This window comes from Gallus gallus, chromosome 4, assembly GCF_016699485.2.
Source record: "Gallus gallus isolate bGalGal1 chromosome 4, bGalGal1.mat.broiler.GRCg7b, whole genome shotgun sequence".
NCBI classification, from domain to species: Eukaryota; Metazoa; Chordata; class Aves; order Galliformes; family Phasianidae; genus Gallus; species Gallus gallus.
This window is the reverse complement of record NC_052535.1, coordinates 50193987-50206591: the sequence shown is the minus strand read 5'-3', so window position 1 is coordinate 50206591 and position 12605 is coordinate 50193987. Positions and strand designations below refer to the sequence as shown.

Below are 12605 nucleotides of genomic sequence, written 5' to 3'. Positions count from 1 at the left end.
TCCTACAATAGCTGCTGAATGGACATGGACCAACAGAAGGGACTCAACACATTTTGGTAGTCAGCATTGCACCCCGAAGTGCTTCTTAGCTTATGTGAAGGACCAAATGGTGTATGCATCTTCCTGTTGCTGTGTACCTCTACCCTTCAGCTCTTTGCAATTTTCACCTCCCTTTTCAAGTGAAACCTCTCCTGTCACTTTCTTTCCCTGCCCTGCATTTTTTCTGGCGGTCACCCAGCTGAATTCTTTCTCTTCCAAAGCACTGATGCAAGCCTGTTTTTCATATCCTCCCTTTATCCTGCTCACAGTGATAACAAAGTCAATGCTTTCACACACCAAGTAGATAGAGCATGGCATAGTCTGGGGCCCTAAGGCAACAACAGCATCTGCTGTAGGTAAGGAAGCAGGAGGATACCCAGACTACATGGAAACACCAGGAAGTTGCTAATGTAATTTTGGTTCCTCCTGGGCCTGATGGGGCTGGGCATCAGCGTTGCCTAAAATTCAAGAAAATTAAGGACATATCCTGGCTCCCACTTTTACACTCATATCCTGTGTTCCAGAGTTGTCAAATGGCACAGTCTTGGCAAGAGAGAAGTTTTGTGCCATCAGTTTGCAGTCCCCGTCCCTGAACACTACAGAAGAGCTTTGGGAAGAGTGTATCTACATCCAGGAGTGACTTTTCTCCTGTCTTGCCTCCCTGGTGAGTATCAGTGACCCCTTAATTCAGGTACAGGTAAGAATGCTGCTTTCTGTGCATTCACTTTTGGTGTGGGATGTGTGTGCATGAAGTTTCTGATGAAACGAGGGCACTGGTCTTGCTTCTGAGAAGAGGCAGCAACTAATTGCTAGTCTGCTTACAATTACAGTATTCCTCTAAAAGCAATTCCCTGGGAATGTGAGAGAAATCTTCCACGTACTAACTACTCAAAGCAATGCTCAGTGGCTGCCTTGCTAATGTGCTTAGCTTTCTGCTTGTGGCAAGGACACCGAGCATGCTCTGTGCTTTGTTAATCTGCATCTCTGTGATTTCTGTGTAAGAAGAACGCTTCGTGGCTCTTTTCTTTTGCAAAAAGCAGCAGCTAATACAGTGCATCAGCCTAATGGCGCCAGACACCAAAACGCTTTGAATCCTGTCCCACAGGTAACATGCTCATGTAAAACTTATAGTGATTACTAATACTTGATTGTAAGAAAGCAGCAAATGTAGCAATTGGTCACGGTAATGTTCTTCCCTTAATACTGTTGAAGTTCAGGCAAACAGGAGAACCCTGGCACTGAGGTTAACAGTCTGTGGACTAGAAGCTAAGAAAGCAAAGCTTATTCTTGTACCTCTTCCTGTATTAATTTTCTTATTGATAATTTTAACTCGCATCTTAGATTTTACATCGCATTTTAAGCTTTTCATGGTGGACATCACCTTCCATCGTGTATGTGTGCTTCATTTACTGTGGAGTTTCTCTGACCTCTGCTAGACTTCTAAGGCAGATGCTAGAATACAAACAGTAATTCAAGTTCTTCTGTGCTGAGATAAACTTCAGAATTTATTGTAGGTGAGGGCATGCATGTGAGCTATTGTGTACTACGTTTCAATTCAGATATAATTTTGGAACTGAGTCATGTAGAAGCAGGTAAAATTAAGTAAATGTATGCTATCACTCGGAAAAAGAAGTCCTTTCTACATTTCCAGATATTATCTGAATGTTGTGCTTATACATCATGAACCATATATATATATATGTATATATATATATATATATATAAACATCTCAAGAAAGTGTACTATATCTTTCTTTTTTATGAATCAGTTTAAAATAAGAGGTACACAGATATTTTGAGATTTTTACTGCTTAGCATTTGTTGGACTTCTCTGAGAGTTCAAGAAAGAAGAGCCGAGCCTAGTCGTAATTTGTTGCGTTCAAGAGAAAAATAAAAATAATCATGTCTGAAAAAGTTGTTCATTTGTCCTATTTACATTTAAAAAGGCAAAATTAGGCAACTTCTTAGGCACGGTGCCTCCTTGAGACAGATTGTATCCTTAGATGCATCTTGGTTTAGAAGAAGAGAGAAATGTGTTTGGAATTAAAGCAGAGAACAACTTGATAATTTTAAATGAAAAAGTTGAGGCTTCAGCCTAGTGGTTCTGGAAAAATAAGAAGGGTGGTTTAAAATCACTGCTAAACCTTTGGTGTGGGTAGAAGTTGTTAATGTATATACACACACACACACATATATATATATATATGCATATATATGCACAATGAAGAGTATATTTTTCCTCTGAAACTGTACGTTTGTTAGAACAAAATGCGTGGCTTAAAGACTGCAAAATTTCATGTTTATATCTGTATGTAGTATTTTCAAGAGGTTTCATGCAGTGATGTGTAGTAGTCCCTAAAGTGAAAGGAAAGAAATGTGAAAAATTTTCAGCGTGTCAGATTGATAAGTTGATAACGTGTGCATTTTGAATATGAATTTATGCAAATGTCTGTATTGAACAAGAAATAATGAAGGTGTGGGCCTGCGAGAAGTAATGTAACTGCATATACTTATAGCTGGGAGACCTTCACTCTATCTGTAGCTTCCTGCTGTGTGACCTTCAGCAGTCAATTCGTTAAGTTCAACAGTCACTCTGCTTTGGGGTATCAGCTTTCCTTCTTTTCCTTTCTCTGTCCTACTTTGCTTGTAAAGTTTCCTAACTAGGGACTTGTCCGCACCTATGCTTTGCTTTGACCACATAAAACATATGAAATGTAAAATTTAATTGTTCATGGTGGGATTTCAATACAGCTTGGTTAATAGCTTGAAATACTCCATTTCTTTCCAGATATTAACACTTCTGTTATACATTTCCAGGTATATAATCCTAACAGATTTAATCAAACAGTGAATAAAAGATTTTACTTGGTAGGAGCTCACAAATCAGCAGTTTTGCACTGTTCCTGTCCCACTTTGCTATGATCTTTTATATACAGATCTGAGAAATAAAGGCAGTTCAAGGTTCCTGACTTGCAAGTCGCAGTGTAATATGAAATGTTGTCTTGTGAAAGGATATATGCACCATGACACAGTAGTTGTGTGCATATGGTCAGCATTTCCTTTGGAATATTTCTTGAAATATTTGACATGCAGTTCATATTCCTGCAAAAGATGGAATGAATATAACACTGATGACTTCCAAGTGGGAGCTACGTACTCCAGTTCACATGAGCCGTGCGTGTAATTTTTCTGTTACTGATATATTTTCTAATATAAGTCTTCAAGTTGGCTGCACGTGTTCAGTCGTTTTAACACTCCAGGTATTTGATTCTATTGATGCTTAACCCTTCCCATTAGGGTAACTGTTCAAATGAATGAAAAGACCAGTAAATTGGCCTTTGCATTTGCTATTAAAACGGCTGTATCAAAGGCCTGATTCTGACGCCATGAAAGCTCTGTGTAGGAAGTATAAGTAAAGATACTTAAAGGATTCAGCAGTGCGAATTTCATTCACGTGATTCTTCAGACTACGAGGGCAGCCATAAGGCAAGTTTTTCCTTTCTGTATCATAGGAGTCCACTGAATACTGGCAACCAAATATAGCTCTAAAGAACTGGTGGTTTGTTGGTTTATTTATTTATTTTAAGTACAAAAGACAGCTTTGTTCTAAGGAATTTAGTTAGGGAACTTCAATTATGTTGTATGCAACATAAATTTGCCTCCTGAGACATACAGCTATCACTCTACATTGGCTCATCTGTATGATTATAAAATGATTTATAACGTATAAATGTACCTACCTTAATTTTGCCGTGAAAGGTAAAGAATGAAGTTTGGATTTAATGCCAGTGAGTTTTGTTCATTAGACTGAAGCAAGCATTTGGACTTGCATCATTCAAATCACTGTTAACATGATTCTTCCCTTTTCTGTCACATTTCCTATGGATATGATTAAGACAGATTACACCCAATGTTTAATCAAGATTATAATGTTTTCTGTACTAATGAGATAGCATTTACAATTAATTCTTGGGTTATGCTCATCCACACTTGTGTGAGGTGTTTTTGTGGAAGCACTAGAGGTCCAAACAGGAAGTTGGCTCTTTCTCTTGACTGAAGATTAAGCTTCATCCATAAATTTACCCAGGGTAAGAGGTCTCACAATAGAAATAGAAGAATACTGCCACAGTAGTTTCAGTGTAATCTTACTAAAATATACATGCAGAAATGAGACTTAAAATAATTGTATACCAACTATTTATGCCAGAAGTAAAGCATCTCGCATCCACACCTATACATTATTTCCCTGGCCTATGAAGCTATCTTGTATGGGAAGTATCTGGTGAAGTGCCAGTGAGATCACATTTACCTGTGAACATTATTTGCTTATATTTAATTATTTTCTGATTGTTGTGGCAGTAAAACAGTAGGTTTATGAATGCAGGCCTGGAGTCTCATTGTCATGTATTTAGTCTATACTGTTTTCCTCCAGAAAAAAACACATCATCCTCCAGATCTGAATATGATCTGATGCGTATACTGTTACAATGCTCAGTCAAGTGAAGATACTAAAAGAAACACCAAATGGTCTGATTCAAATCATTTAAGAATAATTGCACCAGAATTCTTGTAGATTATAGTCATCTTAATGGTAGTGAATCAACTGGTAGTGTTCCCCCAGGGGAGAAGTGTAAAGAAATGCTTTGCCAAAACTCATCTTTAAACTTCCTCAGGTCCGTAAAACAATACCTCTGCCGCAGACAGCAGATAAGAGAGAACAAGCAAAGCTATTTGAAGCCTACTGTTGAACAGCCTTTTGACACCAAGCCCTTTTCTGGCCGTAACCATGAACAGACTTCCATGCTTGTCAGTGATGATGGTTGCCTGGCTCACTGAAGCATTTTGATCTGTGGGCATACTTGCACTCTCATGAACCTCCTGTTGCTGCCTAGCTAAACCATGAAACGTTGTTGTCTCTGATGGGATATCCTCCAACAATTCTTCACCTTCTTCAAATCTGCTAGTGAATAAAATATGTTTTGGTGCAGTTTTTCATTTCAAAAAAGTGTAGGAGGGGAACTAGTAATAAAAATTTGATTTGTCAGTTATTTTTGCTGTAGTGGCTAGAACCTGTTTTTGTCTTGAAAATCCACGTAGATGTCAATGTGAGGTTTGGCCCTCATTCAGATTTTGTATGAGTGCTCCAGGTACGGGTTGTTGGTGTTTTTGTATTATTATTTTTTAAACAGCAGTATAGTATTCACTGGAGACAATAGTAAATTGGTATAAAGCTTCCTTAGCTTCTAGCTTTTTCCTGTTCCCAAACTCTCTCAAGATATTTTGACAAAAGTTCAGTATTATATCATTGCCAGTCTGTCCCCATTCTGGCTGACTGGAGGTTTGCTGATAGAATTGCAGTGTGTGTTAAATGGTGAACTTCTGCATGTAAGCAGTGACTGAGGCTGTCAATCTGGTATGCCTTAAAAGAAACCGAAGTGATTCTGGTTGCATAAAAATCCCCCTCTCAGAATAACCTACTCTTGTTTTGCAAGCACTGTACTATTTAAGGAAAAGAAAGAGGTGATCTTTTTGTTTAATAGACTACACGATAAATTTGTCCTTATTCAGGACCTGAAGAGGGAATGCAATATAACAATAGAGATGTATTAGCCAAAAACACTTAAACAAACAACAGACAGACTCTAGTGAATGAAGTTGGAATGAACATGATGAGTAGTTCTGGAAGTTAGAGAACAGAAAGTATGGTGTCTGAATGTTGCCCTGACTTGGCTATTATTTTTCTGTGGGCCATTCTGAGGATACTTAGGACAGGAATCACTCTAGGAAGATTGATACCTGTGTAGCACACTAGTAACATGTGTTGGAGAGCATGCTTGCTCCAAGGGAAGAGGTATCACATATGCTTCTGTTAAAAAGGTTATCTAAAATGTTCTCATTCCTGTTCCTGATCCATTTGTGTATTCATTTTGTGTTGTGTAAAATGTCTTTCCTCGTGCTCTCTGACTTGCTAGAGGAGTGATAGGCTATGTTCCATACCTGGCTTAAACTGTTTCTGCAGCTTTAGCTAAGTCTTGACCATATGGAGTACTTACCAGTTAAATTTTGACTCAAATTTGTGGACTTGATAGTGGTTAAGTGTGTGATTGGGGTCATACAAGTCATACATGAGTTCACAGTATTTAGACCCTTATCTTGAACATGTCTGCCTTCAGCGGTATCTGTTGTTGCTGCTAATATGCGAGTGAGGCTCAGCTGAAGACAGTACAGACTGCTCTTGCTGTGGCCAGAGTTCTGCTGTTCCCTCTTCTTGTCTTTTCTATCTCTGTTCAGAATCCATTAGGCTACAACATATGCCAGCATCTTTGTCAAGATGAAGAAGGACATATCCATCCTTATTGCTAGGCAATGTAATACCGTGTTTTGTTTCCCAGCAGTGAAAGAACTCAGAACTCAGTATGGTGTATTCCAATTCTAGTACATAGATACTGGTGTCTACTCACCTCAAGTCTTTTGGACTCATTTAGATCAACCAGGAAATGCTAACTTGCCATTCTTGGTCTCGGAGTTTCCTTTGTGCTATAGAGAGAAAAAATCTGATCCGCTGGGCTAAATGTTTTATTTGCTATGGGAATTTGCTTTGCCTAATGCAGTTTTTAAGACCTGTTGGTTCATTCAGAGGTCAAGGAACATTTATGTAAGAATCTTCAATAACATTCCTTTAACTTGGCAAATTGAAAAAGCCCTGCACCTCTTTTGAGTATTAAAACTGCATGGATCCTTGTGACTTCCAGTGGGAAAATTTCTTTTAAAAGCTGAAGACAGCATCATGTAAAGGCAGGGTCATGTGTTATGAATTAGCTTCCATTGATTTTCCCCTACCTGCCTATTAATGAGTGTTAGCCCAAAACCCAGTACTCTATGTAATAGTTTTCAACTGAAATGGTATACAAAGGTAAGACTTGTCTAAGATAGCTGTAGTCCAGCTATCTTCTGATTTTTCACATATCCAAATATTCTGGAGATATCAGATGTGAGAGAGGGCACTGTATTCTATGTGCATAGCTGCTTCTCTTCACTGAAGAATGCTTAATATATATATATTTTTCCATAGGAAGCTCACAGTTGTCATCTGTACAAATGCTCAAAGAATTTCCCTCCTCTTTAACGAGAAACCAAAAAAAAAAAAAAAAAAAAAAAAAAAGCACTCCTGGGTAAATTCCAGGTTAAAAGCATCAGATTAGGAAAGATTTGAACTGAATTCTTCCGTAGACTGACGGACACTTCTACCACATGTAGCAAAGTGGGTTGAGCGGTGATTTACCTGAGTTGCCTCATGTGACCTCAAGCAATAGAAAAAGCAAATATCTCTCCACAGAATCTTTTACATATCAGATATTCTTCCTCATTCTTCTGTATGCAGTTACTTATATTTTTTTGCACATAATTTTTGTTGTATTTTTAAAAACTGAATGACAAGGAAAATTCAGCACACGTTGCTGAGAAGCAGAATGAGATTCCTGGCTTCCTCATTTTCAGATGTTGGAAGCGTGTGAAAGAAATCTACTTGAAATTTTCTTTCACCTTTTTGCTTTTTCCCTTGAGACAGAATTCTGTTACTGTTTTTATTATCCCATTGTCTTGATGGATCCTATGCTTTCCAAATATGAATTGTGAGTTAAAAAAAAAAAAGAACACAACAAAAAAACCCAAAGAAAAGCAACAGAAAAGAAAACTATTTCTCATTTTAGAATGATATGCCTGCATGGTTTCTTTTTAAAAAATATATATTATTTGACACTAGGGTTTAAAATAATAGTAACCCAGTTCCAATATGCCAGCACCTGTTTACACATCTAGCCCATAGGGTAAATATCACTTGAAAATTTAGCAGACTTGCCATATCTTACCTGGAGTGAAACTGAAGCTCTGACACAAGCTTCAATTTCAGCTGGAAATGTAACACCTTTTGGCTGGTTCTTGATGGTTAAATAAAATGAGCCAGGTACGTTTCTCTCGCTCAGAGGCTGGGTGTCACAACTTAGTTTGCATCTGTCTAGCTTGTAGCTAAACTCTTCTTCCCCTTTTCAACAAAACTGTTTTGATAGGTTTGATTTCCTGGACCTTGCTGTGACGTTTTTCAGGAGAGTGGTAGTTGACATGGGCAAAAATGTGTTGGGGAATAAAGAAAATAAGATTGATGGTCACACGTTCATATTTGTGTCAGAGCCTTGCCTCTATTTTATTTGTAGGTGCAGTGGAAATTGTAAAGAAATGAATTTCTTCTATCTGCTTGTATTGTCTCTTTCCTGAACTGACATAACTAAACAGAATGCTCAGGCATGAGAGCAAAGCCTGCTGGTACCTTGTTTTGGAGGGTGGTACTATGCATACGGTGCACCACCAACCTCTGAGAGCACTCAAAGAAGACTGGAAATAAAAGCGTGTGTTCTTTGTTTTCTTGCTGAGGTTTGCGAGTGCATGGGCACCACTGTGTGACTAACTCTCTCAAAGAGGTTGCTTTCTGAGGCTGTGCATCCTGTTGTATTCATGAATCAAAAGCCAAAATGATGTAGCAGGAGGGAATCTGATTTAAAAATAATAATAATAAAAATTGAGAGACCCGGATTTAAGAGGTGTATTCTTGAACTTCATTATAAAAGAGTTTCCTCAGTCCTTTGGTTTTTGCTACATCTTCCTAACGAGAGTGAGTTTTTAGCCATACGTGATTTTTGGTGATCTAGAATAGTGAGAATCGACCTCCTGAGTATTTAAGGTGGTGTTAGTAGCTTAGCCTGTTCCACTTCTGAAAATTGAAGCAGCAGTGATGACTGCTTAACTTTGCCACTAATTGAAAAAAAATGCTGGCTCCATCTTTATCCTAGTAGAATTAACTTGTGAAATGGGGAAAAATTCATGCTTATTGCATGAAGATGCAATCTCTGCCTCTAAGGAAAAAAGTCATGAAGTCAGACTTGAGTAGCCACAGCCATCTGTATGCAGGAGCACAAAGTTCAAAGTCATCTGACATTTACTTCTCATCGAGTCCATGTTAGGGTTTCATTCCTCTGGCTCAGCACTAACAATTTACCAGCTTTCAGTTATTTTTCTGAAAGATCTTTTCTGACCAGCTTGCTAGGACTGCTTCCTTTCTTATTCCTGGTGCTTATGGGTGTAGTGTGCTGGTTTTTTGCAGTCATTTCTCCCAGCTGTCTTCTCTTTTTACTTGTCATTTAGCTGTGTACGTCGTACCTTGTAGCTGTAAGAACTTTAACCCCTGATTTTTGTAGTTGTCTGTCTTCAAAAAGAATAAAAGAAAAAGACAGCAAAAGATGTGTATTTATGTGAGATAAGCACTTGTTATGGAAGAAGTTGTTTCTAAAACTCTGAAAAAATCCTTGTTGACCTTGAAATATATTTGTCTTTGTTATTTCTTTTATTACAGTTCTTGCTGTTAGACCTAGTGTAAATTATAATCTCTTGATTAGTTACATCTGACTGCTCAGGCAAATGAGCATCATTCAGTTGATTGAACATTCTAATGTTCTTTTTATGCAAAGAGATGTAGCCATTTTTAATGGTACCTCCTGAGAGGTGGCTAATTTTTTTCCTTGCTGAGAAGGACGTATTTTGGCTTTAAATGAAATGTAAAAATACCAGAGTACTAAGAGCATATTCTAATGCCCCAGTACATGCATGCTGATAGACACTCCTCTATCTATGGCTTCCTTTGCTCTCTGCCTTCTTTTGGAATTCCGAAAGCGTTCATTCATAGTTTGTGTTTCCAGACCTATTGATTCCTGTTTGTGATTCGTGTACCTTACACACAAAAATGACAATGTATCTTACTCCTCCGTGTTCTGTTAAAACCTGAGCATTTCCATTTTTAAGAAAGGTACTGTCTTCTGGTGCAGTGATGCATTGCTGTAGGAAAGAGCAAAGAGCAAGCTCTGGGGAAACTGATATTTGGCAAATTTTTTGAAATGCTTTGAAGTTTCACACATAGTTAGAATATGTGAGTTGTATGTCATTGTAATCTAAACCCACAGGCATGGAACTCAAGCTGGTATGAACTGGGAGAGCTCTCTTCAAATCTCTGCATCCTCACATGCTTCCCGCTCCTTCTCTGTGCAGTGCATGCATTCCAGATGGAAGAGAGGTGCTGTGGTTAGTGTGCTTGAGAGGCACAGAGGAACTGGTGTGGCCATAGTGTGTACATGTGTTATACTTGCATTTTAGTTGTTCTACCTCAGCCTGTTCTCCATTTCCTCCCATGTTTACACTGATCTCTATGCTGAAAAAGGGAATCTAGCAGACCTATTTGAGTATATCAAACCAAAATCAAAAAGAACCAAGATCATACTGTAAGACTTTTCAAATAAGGATAATTTTCAAGTGGACAACTGGGAGGGATGTAGTTTATTCCAAATCTTCCATACACTGTATTGTCTTTCTCTAGGATGGAAATGCTAGGCAAATCTATTGAATGCTCTAGCTCGAGGCAACAAAAACGTTTGCCCACTGGACCCTCAGAGGCTTATTTCTCTTATGTATGGAAGTTTGATTCTGATTTTTAGCATGAATTTTATTCTCTCTGGTTTATACCCCTTCATTCTTTTGTTGTCATCATCCTGCTAATAGTTTTTCTTTCTCCTTTGATACTTCCTTCATGTTGTTTTTAAAGAAATGATACTTCAAAGGGATATCTAAATCCACATGTGGATTACACAGATGGCATCTCAGTGATCTATTAATATAAGTCCTCCAAATTATCAAGTTATTGTATTTGAGTGTAGCAGTGATCAAAATGAAATGCTGATAGAAGTGATTAAAAATATTGTTAGAGTATTAAGTGCCTTTGTCACGGGAGGAGAGAGAATAAAAGACATTTAACTATGAAGAGACCAAAACAGAATATTTTATGCACAGCCTGTACAGAAGTCAGTAAACTGCTGGGCTGTTCTCCCCTCTGTTGTCTGAAGGATTGTTATGAAATGTGTTAGTTCTTATGGAGAAAGATTCTGGCTTTTGTTGGTTGCCCTATATGTGTGCTATCTTTAAGAAAATCTGTGGTTGTGATGCTGATCTGGTAGTGAATTCCTATCTGTAAAAGGAAAAATGTATGATTTTTAATTGCACCGTAGTAGGAATTCATGCTGATATTGGATGGGGCATGTGTTCGCAAATATTGCATTATTCTGTAGAAATTTAACAGTGAACTTTAACAACCAAGATACCAGCTGTCTCTCCCAGTAGATCATTTCTGTGGTTTAGCTATGAGACTTTGAATGCATCTTCCATTACTGAGTTCACTTTTCAGTTTGCTGTTCAGCTTAGCCAGATTTTTACTTTGTTAGTGACTGACACTTCCATGCAATAGAAACACCCTGATACCAAACGTTTATGATAAATCACCTTTCACTAATTTCCAAACTGTTTGTTGGATGGTGTGGGTGGTTTATCTGTTTATATAATGTGCTTTGAGTAAAACAGGCAAGCTTCCTTCATTTATACCAAGATAAATCTGGAGCAAGTAAAATCAAATTACAGTGTAGCTCCACTGAGTTTGCGTTGAGCAGACTTCCCCTAGATGTAACCTCATGAAATCAATAGCAGTTGGGTTCTGTTGCTGTTGTTCATCTGAACTTTCCCATCGTATGGAGGGGATGCTTGCTATCCAGAGCCTCAAGGTAAAGTTGTTCCTGTAAAAGGTAAATGGCAATTTCAAATTTTCTTTTCATTCTCAAAACAGTTTTTACGATGGTGTTTGTATTTAACCTTTTTCATAGCCGGTGCTTTTTTTCTAATGACTTTGAAATGTCTTCTCAGATTTATTTTTGAGACACTTACCTTGTTAACAGAATAAATATAAAATTTTTAATTGACTCAAGCATTTCACTCTATAGGATAAATGCATTTAGATTTTTAAAACTGAAAGAATATTGCTGTTGTTTTCTTCAAGTTTTTCGTATTGTCGGTGTATTGAAAAATGCAGTTTTTGTAAGCCTTTCAATTTTATGCTCAAATATAATACTCTAATAAAACCTGTAGGTTTTGTTTCTAGATAAGACATTACATGCTTGACCTGTACATTTCAGACCATTCTTTGCTGAAATTGAGACCAACCTGTGAAAAAGTGTATTTTGATAAATAATTGGAAATAATGGGCTGGAGTAACGTACTCATTCATTGTGCTTGCAGATTCCTGCTGTGTGGTGATTAGTTGGCCTCGTAAGATTATTACTGGTGTGGAGAAATTAATTCTGAAGGAATCAGGCTACCTTAGCTACCTTACATGATTTACTGGGCTTGAAAGGAGGTTAAAAAAGTGTTGTAAATGAACATTTCTCTATAAATGGAATAACTTGCACCTTTTTTTTTTATTTTCCAAGCACTTAATTGATTATCAAATACAAACTAGTAACGTTTTCTGTGTAAATTCAGCATCTTACCCCAACCTATACCCTCACTGGACTCTCTTTGTGTTTTGGGTTAGCTTTAATGTTTGTAACTGGTTCCCAGAACAGGCTTGCTCTCTGTTCATTCCAGTGGCTTGTACAACTCTCTCCAAAAGACTCTTCCATGGCAGCTTGCTGAGGACAGCCTAC

General features: G+C 37.7%; 1 protein-coding gene across 2 annotated transcripts in view; it reads left to right on the top strand.

The window, feature by feature from the left end:
- COX18 (COX18, cytochrome c oxidase assembly factor) overlaps positions 1–12605 on the top strand; it is a 110997-nt gene that overhangs the window by 27122 nt on the left and 71270 nt on the right. For both annotated transcript variants that reach the window (XR_006939206.1, XR_005859574.2), the window contains exon 6: positions 564–703. The gene's annotated coding sequence lies outside the window, so the exon portion shown is untranslated. The remainder of the gene's footprint in view (positions 1–563; positions 704–12605) is intronic.